Source organism: Choloepus didactylus, chromosome 17 (genome assembly GCF_015220235.1).
Source record: "Choloepus didactylus isolate mChoDid1 chromosome 17, mChoDid1.pri, whole genome shotgun sequence".
Classification (NCBI taxonomy): Eukaryota; Metazoa; Chordata; class Mammalia; order Pilosa; family Megalonychidae; genus Choloepus; species Choloepus didactylus.
This window is the reverse complement of record NC_051323.1, coordinates 19,628,110-19,646,570: the sequence shown is the minus strand read 5'-3', so window position 1 is coordinate 19,646,570 and position 18,461 is coordinate 19,628,110. Positions and strand designations below refer to the sequence as shown.

Here is an 18,461-nt window from a genome sequence, read left to right as displayed (position 1 = left end):
ACCTTGATCTTGTCAGACTTGTTCTTAAACTTAATTAGAATGGGTCCATTTCAGTTTTTCCCTTACTCTTAAGAACTTGTCCTTAATCTCTTCATGTGGCCTTCCTAATGTTTAAGCTAAAAGCCCACAGTGTTCACCCGATCCCTCCATGGGCCCAATCCTCAATGTCTCTACTATGCAACTTCTAAAATATTTTCTCAGCTCACAAAATTCTACCAGCTGTTTTCTTTTAAGGCCCCTATGTAAACACAGTTTAGAAGTTGGCCAAGGACCAAAGGGGAATTTTATCAATGGTTTTTGGGTTTCTTGCTCCTCCAAATCTTATTCATATTGACATCCCAAACATTTATCCCTTCCTTTGTTTGACAACACTATGATTTTATATTTTGTCCAGCTTTTACTGGTGTTCTTTTGGACTAAAGGGAAGTACAATATCAGCTACTGCATTGCAACTAGAACCCAGAAAGAATCTTCTTAATTTGACTGTTTATGTCAAACCAGATAAAAACTACCAATAGCCATTTAAAAATTTCCTCTGGCCAATAATTTTATATGCTTCAGTTTTGATTTCCATTATCAGTTTAGCAAATATTTTTGCTTTATAAAAAGGGAAAAATGTAAACATGTAAGTGCCTTTTGAATCCAAATTTATAATAAAGTGCATACCCATTCAAAACAATAAAACACCTAACAAACACTTTAACTCGTATGTTTTACTGCTATAGATAAATAATAGTGTCAGAGGAAAAAAAAAACCAAGTAAATAAATAAATGTGTGTGTGTGTGTGTTAAGGTAAACGGAAATAGTATAGCTGTGTAGTTTAATGAAAACCAACATACACTTTAAATACAATGCCCTAAATAGACTTTAACCTCTGTAAGTCTCAGTTTCATCATCTGTCAAATGGGATTGCTGTCATGGTTAATTAAAAATAATGTTTAAAAGCATTTAGAACAATGCCTGGCTTTAATTAAGCACTCAGTGAATGCCTTATAATTATTATAATTTTATTCCTAGCATCCTGAATATGGAAAACAGTTGAAAAAGACATTGGATATATTTGCTTATAATGTAAATATTTCATATGAGTGCACAATATTTTGCCTAACCGTTTATGCCTTAAAGAATCATTGACTGTTTTCCTTTAAATCAAATAATTCCAACATGCAAAAAAATGGAATGGGTAATTCCTGTTCTGAAGCAAATCAGGGAGAACATGCAGCTAAGTGCTAAATTGAGCAGAATGAACTCCAAGTGCTATATGATTTTAGAAGAAAAGATTACAAGGCCAAAATAGTTAGGGAAACCTTCACATAAGTGGTTGGGCTTGCTGGGTGACCCTCATAACATCCCCAAAACAATAACATGGGAATTTTTACAAGTGGCTTACAATTTAAAATGGAGGCAATATAAAGTACTCTACAAATAACAACACTTACTACTACACAAACCTCCACAGAATGAAAAGTCCTCTTAATGAGAAATAAGAACTCTTCCTTTCTGTTTCCCCAACTCCTGTTCATTTGAAAGTTTAACTTCATCAAGTCATCGCATTAACACAGGAATATCTTTGAAGGTATTCAGTCTTTTCCATGCTTAACATTTCACCAGAGTGTAACCAATATGCCAAAGAATTGGATTCAAATACTAATGAGCAAAAGGTCTTGATGAGGTAATCTCCAAAATTCTATTAGTTTCTGTTTTCTGACCCTATCAAATTTCCCATACCCCTTCTCCGGTCCTCTCTCACTACATACATTTACAGTCACTGGCTTAGTTTCAAAACACACCCTCTAAACTGTAATTTTGCTTAAAGTGCTTTTTAAGTGGAGGCCTCCCAGATGCCAGGTCTCCAATCCAAGGGTAATGTGTAGAGGGATAAGATTAAAATAAAAGGAAGAGAAGAAATTGGCTAAAAACTAAGTCCAATTTTGATATTAACAGACTAAAATGATTTTTTTTAAAAAGGAAAAAAAGAAAAAACAGGAAAAAGAAAAAAGAAAATCTACCTCTTTCAAATTTTCCAATAAACTAGTAATATGACAAAGCTAAGTATATTAAAATATTAACCAAAGCTTCCAGGAAAACCTCTATAATCTCAATTGTTTATTCAAGACCTTTACAAAGCTCATAAAAAATTAAGAGGGCTTGGAAAAAACACACCACAGCCACAGGAGAAAGTTTACAAAACACAATGGTGCAGACGCCTGACTGTCTGCCAAGCAGTCCCTTTTAACTTTCACATACAACTTATTACTCAGCTCCTAAATGGTCAATACCCTAAATAAGAGCATTTCTCCTCCCAAACACCTCATTAGCCTGAGTTTCTTTTTTGAGCTAGCATATCCTGTAGGTGCTTTGGTTCACTATTTTCTTCCAATAACAAATGCTTCATTTTAGCATATTTAAAAATTTAGAGTTTTCTGAGGGAAATCACTTAAAATCTTTTTTAAAATAATTTAATTAGTTCTTTACTTAATCTCAGTTTGGGAGAACAGTACATGAATCACCATGCCCATTTTAGGGGAAGTGGTAGTTAAAATAAGATAGGGACAAGAGAGGAAGTGATACATAGAGAAGAGAACACTCTGGTTTCATACCAACTTAGGCTCAAATATTGTCCTATCACTTATATGACCTTTAGGAAAGCAGTCTAATCTCAGTGAAACTCAGCTACCTTATCAGTAAGAAGCAGATAATAACACCAACCTTGCAGAGATTACATGGAATAAACGAGATAATCTACAAATGGAACCCTGCACAGTGTCTGGCACAAAGTAGGGGTTCAATGAATTGTAGCCACTTTATTACAGAATGTTCCTGTCATTTTGAGGAGTGCTATCCACAGGCCAAGGGAAATTTAAAATGCAACTTTATGTGGGTTCCCCAGGCAGAATTAAATCTTCCCCATTTCTTGAAAAGTGGTTATAGGAAAATCCCACACACAAATTTTAACATGAGCTGGACTCACAATCAATTTTCATACACCTAGAAATCTACTCCGAGCTAATCAAGTTGCAGGAAATGAAGCAATGAAATATGTATATTTCTTCTAGTCTCTAGTTAATTAAACCATCTATTTCTCAAGGAAGCAAGCTGCATATTCTCCCCATCCCCCTTTTCTGCCCTTCTGAATGGCCCTAACAGGAGCTGTAAAATGGGAAACTTTTCATCACAGAGTATCTGTGTGAAAGCACTAAAATATGTTAACAATTAGAGAAGAGGAAACCTGAAAGACTGCCTTGTTAATTAAGGAACCTGCTATCAAAGAACTCATTAAAAGCTAACAAAACCGAATGGCTATTAAAATAAGCACCCACTGAAAACATGTCTCGCTAATGGTTCTCCAATACAACTCCGTCCAAACACTCCCTTAGTAAAGAACTAGAAAAAGAAGAAAAGTCACAATAACACTAAAGCCAAGATCAACAAAACCAGAGATGAAGTGATCCTAAATAGAAGACAAAAGATTAAATGAGAAAAATCTAACTGCGGTTCTGAATATGGCAACATACAGCTTTGGGTCCTCTACTATCTATCTCCAATTATCAGAGACCCTGGGCATTAACTAAAGAGAGAACCAGGCAGCTGTCCCTCTCTATACTTTGCTACTCCTAGTCATTAAGTCAGATTACAGTTCTCCCTTTTCTTAGTGACTCCTTCACCCACTCTCTGCCATCTAGCTTTTTCCTCATTTGGGCAGAAGATACAAATCTTGGAGAGCTGGACACAACCTTACGGTGAAAGGAAATTGACAGAATATAGTGTAACTTGAATCTATAATCCTGTGAGCAAAACTTGAAAGTAAAAATAAGAATTCAAAGATTTTAGTTATAGGGCATGCTAGAAGTCGATCTTTTACATTGTATCCAAGAAATTTAGACTATTCCCAGAGAACCAGACATTGGTGATAGGAAGATGATGCTACCTCCACTGAAAAGAGAGTGACTATGTTTGGCAGGATATGTTAATTGCTTATTCATTATCAATTCTCCCCTCTCCCCTAGCAAAATAATTCTTAGCAATATTAACAGTTAGAAAAATCACATTTCTCAGCCTCTTGTCATATATAGGAGGCAAATGACTTGAAATAAGAAATTCTGCAGAAGCCCTTTTGCTTGATCTTTCTTTCTTTCTGCTGCCTGGAATATGGATGTGATGCCTAGAATTCTAGCAGCTACCTTAAAACCTTGAGGAAAAGGCCAAGCGTATTACAAAGACCTCAGCCCGGACATTACTGAGCCTCTGAGCTAATATCATTTCTGGAGTTCTTATTATGTGAGAAAAATACGCTTTTATGTATTTGAGCCACTGTAGTTGGCTATTTGTTACTATTCATAACTGATAACTACATGAGAGTCAGCAGATTCAGGAAATCAGATGAGAGATGTACACATTGAAGAGTTTGGTGCACATAATTAATCTGGAAAAGGGATGAGAATGCTATAAAATGGAGGCAGAATAAAGGATCAAGGGCCATCTATTCACCTTGTTGACAAATATACAGTCTGTAAAGATCTTTCCATGTCTAAGGTCAAATAAGGGGGGCAGCAAAATACTAGCCTGGGTTCAAAGGAAAAAATGCTGCAAAACAAAAGACTCAGAGAATAATCAAGTCTCAGGAAATTATATGTTAGAGGATTAAAAGGAAAAGTTCAAGAAACTGTTTGGTATCATCATCTAGGGTATAAAATAAGCTGTTTTCAACAAAATACATATCTGATAAAGCTAAATTTATAAATCTTCTAGAAGAAAATACAGTCGAAAATCTTCACAACCTTCTAATAGGCAAAGATTTATTCAAAAGACTCAAATATTCCAAACCATAAAAGAAAAAAATTGATAAATTGGACTTCATAAAAATTTAAAACTTCTGCTCTTCAAATGGCACTGCTACCCCGAGTGCTCTTTGTTGCTCGGATGTGGCCCTCTCTCTCTCTAACTAAGCCATCTTGGCAGGTGATCATGCTGCCCTCCCCCCTACATGGGTCCTGACTCCCAGGGGTGTAAATCTCCCTGGCAACGCAGGATATGACTCCTGGGGATGCATCTGGACCCAGCATCATGGAATTGAGAACATCTTGTTGACCAAAAAGGGGATGCGAAATGAAAAGAAATAAAGTTTCAGTGGCTGAGAGATTTCAAATGGAGTCGCGAGGTCACTCTGGTGGACATTCTTATGCACTGTATAGATAACACTATTTAGGTTTTAATATATTGGAATAGCTAGAAGTAAATACCTGAAACTACCAAACTCCAACTCAGTAGCCTTGACTCTTGAAGATGACTGTATAACAATGTTGTTTACAAGGGGTAACAGTATGATTGTGAAAATCCTGTGGATCACACTCCTTTTATCCAGTGTGTGAATGGATGGGTAGAAAAATGGGGACAAAACCTAAATGAAAAATAGGGTGGGATGTGGGGGGGCGTGATTTGGGAGTTCTTTTTTTCTTTTTATTTTTTTATTCTGATTCTGATTCTTTCCAGTGTAAGGAAAATGCTCAAAAATAGATTGAGGTGATGAATGCACAACTAGAAGATGGTACTGTGAACAGCTGATTGTACACCATGAATGACTGCATGGTATGTGAATATATCTCAATAAAACTGAATTAAAAAAAAAGATATACTGAAAAAAACAAAAAGGGCACTGCTAAGAAAATGAAAAAACAAAACACCAAATAGAAGAAAGGTGTCACAATACATATAGTTGAAACAGCACTGGTCCGGAATTCCTAAAGAACTTTTTATTATTTAATAATAAGAAAAATAACACAATTTAAAATATGGGGAAAAGATATGAATAAGGACTTGACAAAAGAAGAGATATGAATGTCCAATGAGAATAGGGAAAGTGCTGAATGTCATTAGGAATCAGGAAAACAAAAAACCAAATCAGTGTTGGTAACCAAAGATTAAAATGGCTAAATTAAAAACCCAGACATTATAAGCCTCTCAATTTAATACAATTACAGAAACAAACTCAAATATCTATAAATCAAACCTATATCAGATTAAGCCAATATATCTCACTACACATTTAAAGGAAATAGAGTGGATAAATGAACACGTTATCATACTATAGGAAATATACTACAGGAAATCACGTAGGACAAATAACTAGATTTCTTTTACAAATAAATGAAAAAGGGTAAAAAAGAAGCGGAGAGGCTATAAATTAAAAAAGATTTAAAGAGCCTTCCATTTCTACCAATGATAAGATAGCTTATATAAAACCAATTTTCCCATCAAGACCCACTGTAAAACTTGATAAAATACCAGAAACAAAACAAAACAAAAACAGCTGTTTTAAGGCATCAAAGAACAACTAAGGACACAAGAATTTAGGGTAACAAAAGAGAGAAGTTAAATCATGAGGTGACCAGGATTTTCTCCAATATTTCTTTCCCTTAGATAATTTACTTATTCCCAGCACAAGGCATGGAAGGCTGAGAAGAAAATGGCAGCCTCTCAATAATGTGGAGACAAAAAAAAATAATGTAGTACAGATGTCCCATCCCCTAAAACACAAAAAAGGCAGTCAAAAGAAGGGAATGAGATGATTGTGAAGTAAAGTGAATTGTAGAGAAATGAGACTGATATTCTTTACAGTGTGTGCCTTTACCAAACTTGAAGATGTTTTTAATGGCATATGAGACATGGCAGAAAAACGGATTAGTAAAATGGCCCAAAGCAAATATCTAGACTCAAGAATAGAAAGAAAAAAAAGGATGTAAAAGACAGAAAACATTTTAAGAAGCATATGAAATACAGTGAAAAGAACTAATATATGTGTAACTGAAATCCCAGAAGGGAAGTAGAGAGAGAATTGGGGCAGAACAAATACTTGACAAGATATTGGCTGGGAATTTTCTAAAACTCATGAAGGATATTAAGCCACAGATTCAAGATGTTCTATGAATCCCAGGTAAAATAAATAGAAGAATCCCACACCCAGGCACACTACAGTACAAATACAGAAAATTAAAGGCAAAAAAATCACAAAAGGTAGCTAGCAGGGAAAAAAAAATTATAGCAACAATACTACTGACAGTTGACTTCCAAACAGAAATGACAGATGCAAGAAGATAATGGGGTTACAACTTTAAAATTCTGGGGGAGAAACAGAATTTAAGAAGAATTCAGAAAAGTATTCTTCAAAAATGAAAGTAAAATAAAAATGTCTTTAGACAAACAGAAACTTTAAAAATCTGTTTTCAGTATACTCACACTCCCAGAAATACTAAAGGAAATTCTCTAGGCAGAAGAAAAATAATATTCATATGAAAGCAGAGTAAAAGAAAAAAATGAAAACTGAAGGTAATGTACATTGACTACAAAAAATACTAATAAAGTACTAGTAATTCAGGCACTAGTGAAATTACTTATTTGTAGCACATTTAAATAATTTAAAAAATGTATTTTGTGATCTCTTGAGGAACCACTACAAATATTAAACTAATGTAATAAAGCTAATTCAAGAGAAGGCAAGAGAAGAGGATAAAAGAACAAAAAAACAGAGGGACAAATAGAAAATAAATAATAAGGTGGCATATTTAAACAAAGATATTATAGTAATTATAAATGGAATAAATGTTAAAATGAAAGGAACTCAGATTATTAAACTAGGTTTTAAAGACGCATTACTAAATGCTACTTAAAAGAGATGCACCATCACAAATAGGGACACATAAAGGTTGAAAATAAAAAAGATGGAAAAATATATGCTATTTAAATATTAGTCAAAACAAAGTTTGTATGGTGTTCTGGTTTGCTAATGCTGCCCAGTATGCAAAATGCCAGAAATGGATTGGCTTTTATAAAGGGGGTTTATTTGGTTACAAAGTTACAGTCCTAAGGCCAAAAGTGTCCAAGCTACAGAGTCAACAAGCATGCCTTCACTGAAAATGTCTGTTAGCTGGGAAGGCACGTGGATGGCGTCTGCTGATCCCAGGTTGTGTTCCAGCTCCTCTCTCAACTCCTGTGCGTTCTTCAAAGTGTCCCTCTTGGCTGTAGTCCCTCTTCAAAATAACGTTCTCAGTTGCTCTCCAAAATGTCACTCACAGCTGCTCTGAGTTCCTTCTGTCTGTGAATTCCTTTATATGATTCCAGCTATACAATTAACATCCACCTTGAATGGGCAGGATAACACCTCCATCGAAATTATCCAATCAAATGTTTCACTCACAGTTGACTGAATCACATCTCCATGGAAACACTCAATCAAAGAATTCCAATCTAATAAACACTAATACATTTGCCCCCACAAGATTCCATCAAAGAACATGGCATTTTGGGGGACATAATATATCCAAACTGGCACATATGGCTAAACAAACATCAGAGAAAGACTTGAAGGTAAGAAAGTACCCATAAAGATAAAAGGGTTACCCCAATGGAAAGATACAATAAACCTAAATTTCTATGTACTTAATAAAAATGCATAAAAATTTTAAACAAAATGAGAGAATTAAAAGGAAAAACAGACTAACCAAAATAGCAGAGGTATATCAAATATTTAAATGTCACAATGAAAAGACTTAACATATATAAAATAATGTACCTAACAAATGTAGAATATACACGTTTTTCAAGGGTTCATATAACTTTACCAAATTTGACCGTATAATGAGTCATAAAGTTTTAACACATTTTCATGGAAATGCAAATAAATTAAAACCACAATAAGATATTTATTACTCATCAGGATTAAAGAATAAAAAATAATGTGAGCAAACAAATAAAACTAAATGATACAAAATGTTGGCAAGAATACAAAGCAACCATACCATCATATATTGCTGATGAAAGGAAGTGTAGATTAACATAATCACTTTGGAAAATTCATTGGCAGTATCTATGAATGCTGAACATACAAATACCCATAATCTAGCAATGCCACTTGTGCCTGAAGTAAGCCTGCATATGCACAGCAGGAGTCATATATAAGAATGTTCCTAGGAGCATTACTTCTAATAGATCAATTCTAGGGGGAAAAAAAGTCTATTAAAAGAAGATTGGAGAAATAAACCAAGGTTTATTTATGCAACTGGAATACTATACAATAATGAAAATGAACAAACTACCACTAAAACTTCATTCATACCAGCAGAATGAATCACACAAACATAATTCAGAGAGAAAGGAGCTAGATGAAATAACAGATACCAAATGAGCTCAATTATATAAAGTTAAAAACAGACAAAACTAATCTATGGTGAGATGCATAATGACATAGAGGGGATAGCAATTTGTACACTTGATGATTTGTGCAATTCCCTGTACATATATAATATTTCAATTAAATTTTTTTTGCTTTAAAAAGAACTCAAGGGACATATAAACTAAATGCAAGGTGTAGACCTTGTTGAGCTCCTGATTCAAACAACCTGACTGTATAAAAATGAGATAATTAAGGAAATTTGAACACTGACTGAACATCTGATGATATTTAAAAATTATTAATGTTTAAGTGTGATAATAGTGCTGTGATTAAAAGACAGATACCAAAGTATTTGTTCATTGAAATGAGACTCTAGCCAGGATTTGCCTCAAAATAATACAGTTGGTGAATTGGAGATATAGGTAAAACAACTGGCTATGAATTACTGAAGCTGGTACTTGAATTGATCTATTAGAAGTAATGATTTCTCTACTTTTGTATAAGTTTTAAATTTTTCATAGTGAAAGTAAAAAAAAATTGGGATGCCATCTACTTTTGGATATACTAAATATGCAAAAATAAAAATTAATTATAATATATTCAAGTGAGCAAGAACAAAGTGAAATCAGCACTCTGACACAATTGATGATGATATAACTGAAACCCAGTAATTCTACTTTAATAAATTTAGGCAAAGAAAATAATTTGACATTTGGACAACAATTTATATAAAAGGTTGCTCAGCACAACATTATGTATAGCAGCAAAAATTTGTAATAATCCAGATATCCAATATATGAGAAGTTAAATAAATTATGGATAAATATAATTCAATATCATGAAGTCATTAAAATTATGTTTGTGAAGAATATTTAATAAGATGTAAAAATGTCAAAGGTGTAATACTTCTGAAAAATGTAGTATATATAATCATAATATGATTCAAATTGTTTAAGAAAACAAAAAGAAAAACCAAATATATACCTGTGAATATATAAATATCAATATGCTTAGAATAAATACTTAGGAAAACATATTCCAAAAATCTCTCTTGCAATGGGATTAAAGGGGATTTTACTTGTGTTTTTTTTTTAAACACTAGCATTTATTGAGCATTTAATGCTGGCCATGAATTATACTAAGAGATTTACATATAAAACTCATTGCCTCATTTAATCCTTCCAACAAGCCTGTGAGATAGACTAGTCTCTTAATCTTGTAGAATAAAGATGTTGACAATTAAAGAGGTTAAATAATTTGGCAAAGAAAACACAAGCATGAGTATCAGAAGTAAGACATGGAATCCAAGTCTGTCAGGATCCTAAAGTCTCTGTTCTTAACAACGTTGCTATACTGCTTCCTTTCTTTACACCATCATGTCTATTTTTAAAATATTTTCAGTGAACCCAAGTAACTTTTACAATTAGACAGAAACAATACATTTTTAAAATAGGTAGACTAATTAGATCTCTAACCTGCAATTTGCTTAGAATTAAAAACGTACTTCAGTATCTGATATGAAGCCAGGGATAAACAAAAGTCAAATGATAAGTAAAACCTGTATGCACATTTGAAAATGAATTTTGTAAGATCCTTTTCTTTTCCTTTATTATATTTTTCAGATTACCCAGCTCAGCATGAGAGTCACAGTGCGTGGTGTATTATCTCATCTCTATTCCAAGGTGCTTGCTATGTGGTCCTAAGATAAAGAGTGCTAAATACGATATCCCTAAAGATATGGTTGTTAAGCCATAGAGTTTTTCTCTCCCAGTGGATAATGTCCCACAAAATACTCTAAAGATTAGAAAGCAGGAAACAATATTATAATCTGTGAGAATTGTACCTTTAAAGAAGTATTTATTGAGGTGCTAATACCATGTATGTGGCATTATACCATGGATTATTATATAATTATAGTTTATATCTTACATTTATCAGCATTTCTTATTTACAAAAAGTACTCCCATGTGGCACACTTGTCAGGTAAAAAGAGGAGGCAGTGGTTATTGACTTTCCCAAGTTTACATAGCTATGGAGAAAACCCAAACTCTTGATTATAAGCCTCCCTTTCTTCGGCACATCCCAAAGTAATAAAGACTTTACCACATCTAACTAGTTCAACTCTATGAAACTGTGAGGGCATGCTAGAGTGGAAGTCAACAATATTTTCTGTAAAGGACCAGATAATAAATATTTTAGTCTTTGCAGGCTATACAGGCTCTGTCTGAATTCTACCTTCCCAGAGCAAAAGCAGCCAGAGATAATATGTAAATGAATGGTTGTGGCTGTGTTCCAACAAAACTTTACTTACAAAAGCAGGCAGAGGACAGGATTTGGCCCAGGGACAATAGTTTGCTTACCCTGGGGCTAGGGTAAGAGGCACTGATGAGTGACTTTGCTTGAATCTTTCAGTAAGATCCCAAATACATTTGAACAAAAGTGCTGGGTCAGGCCCCTGTGGTCAAAGAGATCATGTTTTTAATTCTCCAGTGTTTATTTACATCAGTGTGCCCCACCTAGACCTAACAGCCTAGGCATAAAGACCAGGACCACTCTCTATGGTTTAAGTACTGATGACAAGAATGTCACAAGTTAAATGCTCATATTAGACCAATATCTTTAAGAGTAATAAATGCTACCCCACAGAGGCCATGCTTCTTAATTCATATAGACATGTCACAAATATATGCCACGGATCATGGTCTCAAAGTGGTTTTCAAAGAAAAGTTCCACTATTCTTGATGGGACTTTTTTTCAATTGTGCTTTGATTTTTACAATGGTCTAAAAACATATAGTAGGTGTTATCTGTATCATCTGAAAGCCTTTTTTTTTTTAATAACTGAAAACCACTATGTGATTTCAAGGCTTGAATTTGCATCTGTGTTTACAAGTAGTTGATACTGGTAATAGGACATTTTTCCCATGAGCACATGGAATTCCATAGGCCAGAGGTGGATCTTCATGTAATTTTATCAAGTGAAGGCCAAATTAATATACCACACAGCATAAAAGAAAGTTCCACAATAGACTAAATCGAGAAAAGTGATAGAAATATTGAGAAATCACATGCCACATGTTGAACTTTGAAAATTCTGAATCAGCAGTTAGAACTATATTCATATTGGGTGTAGCAATTTAGCTTCAACAATACAACTCAGATCTTATTAAGCTAACTTTGTTAACTTTAATTTCATTGGCTTTAACTTTTTGCATACATGTTATAAATTTTAGGTTTTTAGTTGTATAAGAACTATATGTGTAAGATATTTATATCTACTTTATGTTTGTTCATATTAAGTAACACAACCAACCAAAGAAACAAACAAAAAGGGAGAATTTAAGAGATCCAAGAGTTTTAGCTCTGGAAATATAGCAGATTTAGCAGACATAAACCACAGAAATTATGGATTAAATAAAATAGTATTTCTTAATTACAAAGTTGAGCTTGAAAGAAAAGGAAATCCCCAGGTACTAGAAATGAACAGGAAACTAAAAGCCAGAGGAGTAAGCTCCTAGACTGATTTTGCTCTCATTTCAGAGGGAAATAAGACCAGAATTATATAACAGCTATGTATTGGACTTTTATTATCAATACAGGGACAGGCCTTTGGTTGTACAGAAGGTATGGGGATATGAACTAGACTCCTGCATATGTCTGGGATCTCAAAAGGCTATACCTTCAGTGAAAAGAGACCAGAGTAAAATGACGTGGAAGTTTTGTTTTCACCGCACATTCAGTAGTGGGAATAAAAATAGTCTTCCACAAGAAATCAAAACCCAAAGCATTTACCAAGTGTGGGTTTGCAGTCTGAATTTACAATACCCATTTGTTACAGGAATTCCTCTGCTATAGTATGAATAAAAAACTGGTCTTACATCAATGAAACCCCTGAAACAACCAGGAAAAGCAAAACAAATGCAAAATAGCTCAATAGGGTCACTTTGTACAATCTAAGAAACATGAGTTCCCATGGAAAAACCAATTCCTGTTAAAAGATGAGCTCAAAAACAAAAATTAAAAACTCATAAGTAAATAATTCCTCATGAGGTAAAGTCTAAAGGTTAACAAAAAGAATAGCACAGCCAAAAACTCAAGATAAAAGAACTTTTGAAAATTACTATAAAATATGTATATTTGAGAAAATTAATTTAAATTATTATAAAATATCAGGATACTATAAAATAGACAGATATGACAGAAACCAAATAGTACTTCTAGAAAAATACTGTCACTAAAATTAGAAAATCAAGGAATGGCATAAACAATAGACTGGATGGACAAGACAACATATCTGAGGAATAACCCAAAATGTAAATCAGAGATATACAAAGATAAAAATCTTTAAAGTAACAAGAAAGAAAATAGAGACTGTCTACAAAACAGCAATAAATAAGACTGACAGCAACAACAAAAGGGGCTACATAACAATGAAACGATATCGTCAATAAGTTGAAGTAAGATAAGGGTTAATTCAGAATTTTAATCCTAGAGAGAAGTTGAATAGAGATGAAATAAAAACATTTTTAGATAAGTGGGGTTCATACATAATTCAAATCTGAGAGACAACACTCACCTAGTTGATAACCAGAAGCCTACTGGGAATATGCTGACTGAATATAAGTCATAGGTAACTACTCTCTTAGTGCTAGAAAAGACATTAGTTAGTGGCCATCTAATTGAACCCCTACATGAATGACCACAATATTGTCCTTAAGAGGATGTGAGGATGTCTCGAACTTATATAAACACTTCCAGAGAGGCAAATCATACTAAATCATGGAGACAGCATACAATATTTTTGCCAGAAGGTTCTTTCGTCTTAGCCCTGCCCTTTAGCTAACTGAAGGCAACAATTATAATTGTATATAATTATATAAACAATTATATATATATAATTATATAACTGAAAAAAGAATTGTTTTTTCTATGAGAACTCATGTTTCTTAGATTGTACAAGTGGCCCTATTGAGTTATGTTGCATTTGCTTTTCCTGGTTGTTTCAGGGGTTTCACTGATGTAAGACCAGTTGTTTATTCATAACCCTTGATGTTATCTTTTTTCTAAGCTAAACAGACCAAATTTTCTTTCAAATATCCCCATGGGATACAGTTTCCAGTCCTAATACCATAGCATTTACTGTTAGAATCACTCCAGCTTGTCAGCATCTTTTTTTAGACTATTAAACAAATGCAAAATAGTTGATCAAAGCATGCTCTGACCAGCAAGAAGTAGAAGAGGATTTTGATTTAGATTAGTAGTTCTTAAACTTTAGTGTGCACAACAACTTCCTGGATTTTACAGATTGCTGGGCCAAAACCCAAGGTTCTGATTCAGTGGTTGTGGGATGGGGCCTATGAATTTGCAAGTTGCCAGGTGATGTTCACATTACTATTCCAGGGACCACACTTTGAGAACTATTAGATAATATTCTTCTATTAGTATAATCTAAGATCAATTTAGCCTTTTGGCAGGATTATCATCTTGTTGGCTCAAACTGAATTGCAGTCCAAGTCTCTTTTAAAAGCACAACTGATATAACATACTTCACATTCTCATTCCTGTTTTCTACTCCTATCAAGAAAAATCAACAAAAGCATGTTACAGATGGCAGATCATTAATGATATATTCAAATATGAAAGGTAATATTTACTCCTTATATGTTAGCTTGAGTTCATCAAGCTAAAAGGAGTTCTAGACCTCTAATATCTCTTATTTACAAATAAGCCTGTGTTTCGGATATCCTTGTGTCCTTTCCCTGACATTAAAAGAACTCCAAGGCTCTGCACTGAGTATGCTACAAATTATTTTTCTAAAATCCCATAACAAAAGCAGAATTGCTAAGGATGACAAAAAAAACAATGAATCAACTGCCTAATGCTTTCCAAAAACCCTTGAAAAATAACCATTGGCTCCTTCTCAACTATATGAGTAGTTTATCTAACTGTCCAATTACTAGTTGTCCAAGAAGCCAGTTTTATAAATAATCATCCACAACTGAAAAAAATTACTTTCAAGTTTGAGTGCTTGACTCCAGTTAGCTAATGCGACAAGAAGACAAAGAGTCCTGCCATTTCCACATAACACAGACAGAGGCCCTCTGTGCAGGGATATTAATACGCTAAGAGAACAGCCTTTCAAGGAACAGATGCGCTCACTGTCAATCAGTTAAACTTTAGAAATTAATGGCCTTCACTAGCTTTGTTTAGTTATTTTTTTGTGCCAACTACTTGGGTAACAAAGTTCAATTCAAGTCAGTTTGACAGACTTAAGATAAATCCCAAATATACATTTTTCAAGTCTATAAAAATTTACCAGCTTATTGAAAGGGCCCAGCTCTGCTCATACCTACCCCAAGTCAAGACACTTTGGTTAGCAGAGGATCAAAGGCCAATTACTGGACTAAAATATAATTTTTATGACAGTTCTCTCTTTCCTTGTCTGATTTGTTAGACTCTGTACCAACTGCTTTGGCTAAGTTACGTTGATAATAAGTACTGTCTTTGTCACTGAGTTGGTGAAATGTTTTTAATAAAAGGATATGAACATGCTGTGGTTTTATATACCTTTCTTTTAAGGAACATAATCAATTGCTATGGCAACCCTGAGAGGTCCTTAAGACACAGGTAATCCATTCACATTCTTAAATCAGGAAAGATAATAAGCCTTCAGGCTCTACATTCTGCTAAATTAAGGGAACGGAATCTCCTGATAGGAGCTTTTGCCCCTATCTCCCAAATTTAGTTATGGAGTTCTGAAAGTTTACAAATCAAAGGACAGACTTTCACAAAGGAAAAGATGCTGAGCCTGGTGTTCTCCAAAGAATACACCAATGAAAGGCCAAATCATTGTGACAAAAAAAAAAAGTAGTGGAGGAAAGAAGCAAGGTCTTCTTAGGTAAACAAACAAATAAAAAACAAAAAACCCCTATGTTTGAAAAGCCCCCTCAAAACTCTTAAAAATTCACTGACACTGTAGAGTAGTTTGAAATATATGGAAGCCTTTCCATGTGTTTTTTGACAGTGTAATCAATCACAGACAGATGCTACAATTTACTGTCTCTAAGTGTCCAAAGTGTGATAAGCAGATTCAGACCCCAGCTTCTAGATTTAAGCAGTTTATATAAAAGCAACTGAATGAAACGGTTGCAAACACTGCTTCAGTCTATTAATGAGGAGGAATGTGTAGCATAAAGTGAAATTTCTGACTATTGGCCCTGAAAAAAAAAACAAACAAGTAGGATCTTGGTAAACATGGTATATATGATATTTAAAACAGTGCCAAATAGTTTTAGCTCCATATCTTTCTACTTATTAGTAAAATGTCAACAAAGAGTGATTTCCAAGAGACTTTGGAGGCTTACCTACTTCTGGATTTTAGAGGTGAATGTAAAAACTTTTGACCAATACTGATTTAATAGCTTATGTTAGGTTATACTGCGGTAATAAATCCAAAATCTCCATGGCTTGTAACTACAAATATTTATTTCTTACACATGTCACATGTCTGCTCTGTGTCTTCTTCATGCTGGGGCTGAAGCTAGAGAACTAACCCCCTTCTGGGATGTGCTGTCTTAATGGCAAAACAATGTAATGTTTCTTAAGGATTTTGTTTGGAAATGACATCCATCCCTTGTGTTCACATTTCATAGGACAGAACAAGTCACATGGTCAAGGGTGTTGTCACTGGATTGGGAATTATAATTCTTTCATAGGGAGAGGGAACAAATTATTGGGGAAAATAATAATAATAATATAAAAATCTGCCAACTGATCACAACTATTTGCTTTCTTCCTTTCTGCACACAATACACACAATACACACATACCCTGTTCCGCAGGAAAGATTATCCCAAAGTCTTATCCAATCATGGCATTAGGCTCACAAAGTTTAGGATCTTGTGAAAGCCTCTATATAAAATCCAGATGTGGCATCTTTTAAGCTATAGGCCAATAAAAAAAAAAGACAAGTTAGCTGCCCCACACATCCAAAATACAATTGCAGATCAGAGATTATTATAACTGGATTAAATCTCTAATTTGGAAGGGGGAAGAATGGGAAATACACAGTAGAATTAACTTGATCGTGAATTCTAAAATTTCTCTGGCAGAAGTTGCGAGGGTCCCTTGCTCTGGAAGTGGAGAACATTACTTAAATAGGTGCTGGTTCTGCTCTCTGGCAATAGCTTCCTAGTTCACTGCTAGCTCTGCCCCCTAGAAAATCATTCTTTTTCCTCAACTTTCCTTGGATATATAAATAAAGGTTTGAAGAAAGCGCACTCCTTGATGGCTGAGCAGCTTTCTCAGGCTGCTTCCTAGTCATAGGAGGTGGGAGGCACACAAGTCAAGAACAATCACAATCTCTTTTAGTCCAACCTAGTGGCCCTTTTGGCAGTATAACTCTCTCAAAGATTAGCTGGATTTTTATTTATCAAATTGCAGTTATCTTATGACAATAGCCATACGCGCAGTCCTTTTGAGATATACGTCTAGACTTAATCATAAGTTCCGTGAGGTGAACAGGTTTTTGTGGAGTCTTTTATCTTTTCCTGAGCCATTTCATCCAAGCAAAAGGATTTACTGGTTACCCACTTCACTTGAATCTGAGGTTTTAACAAATGTTTGCTGGCCTTAGTCTAATTTGGTTTTTAAATGGGCTTTTCTCCATTCAAATAATCTCTCAATTATATATTTTACCAGTAGGAAAGGAGAAGCAGTTGCATTTTTTGACCCTTCAAGTCCTGGGATTTCTGCAGTCTCACCATTCCCTTTATACTTTGCTTACAAACTGGATAACTCTTTTCTGATTTCATCTCTACTTTGCAAAAATTTTAAAAAGCCAATAGCATACTGTGCCGGTTTGAATGTATTGTGTCCCCCAAATGCCATTATCTTTGTGGTCTTGTGTGGGGCAGAAGTTTTGGTGCTGGTTGGATTTGCTTGGAGTGTGCCCCCCCAGCTGTGGGTAATGATTCTGATGAGATGTTCCCATGGAGGCGTGGCCCCGCCCATTCAGGGTGGGCCTTGATCAGTGGAGCTATATAAATGAGCTGACTGAGAGAGAGGGAACGGAGTGCAGCTGGGAGTGATGTCTTGAAGAGGAGCAAGCTTGCTAGAGAGGAACGTCCTGGGAGAAAGCCGTTTTGAGGCCGGAACTTTGGAGCAGATGCCAGCTGCCTTCTTAGCTAGCAGAGGTTTTCCGGACGCCATTGGCCATCCTCCGGTGAAGGTACGCGATTGCTGAGGTGTTACCTTGGACGCTTTGTGGCCTTAAGACTGTAACTGTGTAGTGAAA

General features: G+C 34.6%; 1 protein-coding gene across 4 annotated transcripts in view; it reads right to left on the bottom strand.

Annotated features, from left to right (window-relative positions):
• EXOC6B (exocyst complex component 6B) overlaps positions 1-18,461 on the bottom strand; it is a 702,542-nt gene that overhangs the window by 211,554 nt on the left and 472,527 nt on the right. The window lies entirely within an intron of this gene.